We start from the raw sequence: 3,064 nt of genomic DNA, 5'->3' as shown, positions 1-3,064 counted from the left end.
TTGGATCAACAGGGTAAAAATACCGTGTGTATGTGAACAGACACAACCGAGAGAACTCCCTGTCCCATATCGAAGTCGCAGTCGAGTAAAATGTTGATATTGGGGTAGGACGTGTACAAATGTAGGTATAGGAAATAGTACATTTCGATGCTAGTGCGGAAAGTATGTCATTACTTGAGAAGAATGACATATCCGCACGTGTATCGAACGACGTTTTTTAATACAGTTGCGAAAAAATAAGAAAAGCAACAAGTAAGGAATGGAATTAGAAACTTTTATATTATTAATTCTGTGACACTGACATCATTGACATTGACATTATGAAGAGGTGTTTTTCTAGCTTTTATTCGACTAGAATAGATTTAGTTATTATTATTGAACCCACTTCAATGAAAGTTTTTTTTTTCAAATGCATGTTCTATAAGACAGAAACAATTGTAAATATTAAAACATTGTACTATTATTACCTAAATATCGTTATTTACGATTACTTGTGTATCGTATATTTATAAAAACAATATCGAATGTTGCCTTTGGAAACTTAAAACATTCTTGCAGTAAGAAAATACGCCTCTTCTTTGATAGGCGTTCCGTTCCATTCAGACAACTTATTAACAACGGTTTTTCAACATTAAAAAATAAACGTGTTATAATATTTATAATGATGAAGAGGTAAGTAATAAAATATGAAATATGCATATTTTTCGTATTCTTACATTAACAGTAGGTTTTTATGTTGATTACGACGTTTAAAGGAAACTAATATTAACACTCATCAATAAGTAGTCATGAATTGTAACAAGTTAAAAATTTTAAAAATTGGAAAAGTAAAAAGCACTATTTCGCGAAAACCAACTTTCCGCACGCCAAACAGCCACGAAAAGTAGCAATTTTTGAGCAACTGTATTAAAAAAGTGTAATTCATATTCCTCCAAGTTTCCTATTAAGAGAATATTCCCTGAAAGGGTATAAACGCTAAATCTGGATTCAGCAAGTATTTTCTATAACAATATGTACTTTTTTCGCAAATATATTGAGGACTTTTTTGTGCAGAATTTAATAAGCTTTAATGTTGCCTTATACCATATTTACATAGAGAACGTAGATTTAGAGTAAAACGTGAATTTCTCCAGAATGGTACACATTTTCCAAGATGGCTGCGATTCCTCGAGGTCCCTAAATGTCAAATGGTTTGGACATGAAAAATGAAAAAGGGGCCTTTTATTTATATACATACCAAATTTCAGGACTGTTCTATAGGACGACCCCTTAGTCTTTAAAAATTAAATTCAAATATAAAACATACGAAACAGAAAAACTACAAAAATACATACAATATGAGATTTTTCTAACTAGGTAAATTTTGAAATAAAACTATGAAAACGGATTATATCGCGTATATTGAATTTATAATACATCCCGACGTTTCGAACTCTTTACAGCGTTCGTGGTCAACGGGTGACTGAGTCGGGATGTATTATAAATTCAATATACGCGATATAATCCGTTTTCATAGTTTTATTTCATGAGTAACTATCGCGGTAACCGAAGACAATATTAGGTAAATTTTGCTAATATCTTGGTGTGCAATGTGCACACTTGCTAATTTAATTCTAATATCTAACTGTTTAAAAAATAACATTTAAAAAAATAAGCATTAATACAAAGTGAAAAGTAACTTTACCTACTTTTCTTCTTGTGTAATACCAATATCTTTTTAACGTTTCGATTCGAATCAGTTGCCGGATTCGCGCACTTCTTTTTGCTTAAAACACTATTAAACTACGATTGCTTATGAAACACTAGCTTGACATTCAACAGTCGCTAACGGTAACAGGTGTCTGACCCGTATCCAATGATAAATTCATTAACAGTTCGATGGATTTTTACTACCTATATATTTGTACATAAATTTTCATTACTTTATTTTTTGCGAACATTCAAAATATCGTTTGAGTATACGTAGAAACAATATTTGACTAAGAAATTTACTGTGTATAAGTAGGTTTAGGCTCATATGCCTTTTTTCGATATTTTTTCCATGAAAATAAATGTTTCAATATATATCTGTCCCTCCATAGATAGTGTAGGTATAGCGACCTAAGTGTCCTGAGTACACTTACCAGTAAAAGTTATTTGTCTGCTGATAGTAGTTTTTTTGTACGTGTATTATAGGTATCTCTCTTCTTCCTGACATGCTCCCTATTTATTTTAGAACATAGGTACCTAACGAAATATTAAAGGTGTTGGAATACTTGAATATTATTGCAACGTCCTGATCTTACAAAACAATGAGACACGCTGCTTAGCGAACACTGACACGCGCTAGTTCTCGCTCGATAACCCACATGATGAGAACCCAAGGTCTCAGCAGTAACATTAAGATTAATTCAGTGGTAAAAATACATGCAATCAAAATACGGCATTGTGCTTGTACCAGGGTGCCGTTCTGCGCAACCAACTTGTTATCACAGTGGTAGGTAGCTTTATTCAGGTAGTTGTAACCACCTAGGTAGGTAGTATATAGGTGCAGTAAACTGCAGTGTTGAGTGACCCCCCTGCATATAAATTTGGTTGCTTAACTTATTTTAGGAGTCGGACCTGATGGAACCCATCATCAGAACTAGATCTTAATACAAATGTTCCTTCAGAACTTATTACTTGCTTAACAAACATAACGAACAGGACTAATCGCCAAAAGGGTAAAACGGGACCCTATTACTAAGACTACACTGTCCGTATGTCCGTCTGTCTGTCTGTCTGCCACCAGGCTGTATCTCATAAACCGTGATAGCTAGACAGTTAAATTTTTTACAGATGATGTATTTCTGTTGCCGCTATAAAAACAAATACTAAAAAGTACGGAACCCTCGGTGGGCGAGTCCGACTCGCACTTGTCCGGTTTTTTGAAGTCGCTTAAAAAGGACAATAATGCCGTTAAGATTTTCACAAACAGTAACTTTTTAAATGTACCTACTAACTAAAACAATTGTGTCTTTCGCAGGTAACCATCGGCACGTAAAGCAGATTTAAAATCGTCCAACGGCGTGAGGTGACAAACACT

Source organism: Cydia strobilella, chromosome 1, assembly GCF_947568885.1.
Source record: "Cydia strobilella chromosome 1, ilCydStro3.1, whole genome shotgun sequence".
Taxonomy (NCBI): Eukaryota; Metazoa; Arthropoda; class Insecta; order Lepidoptera; family Tortricidae; genus Cydia; species Cydia strobilella.
Note: the sequence above shows the minus strand (reverse complement) of the source record.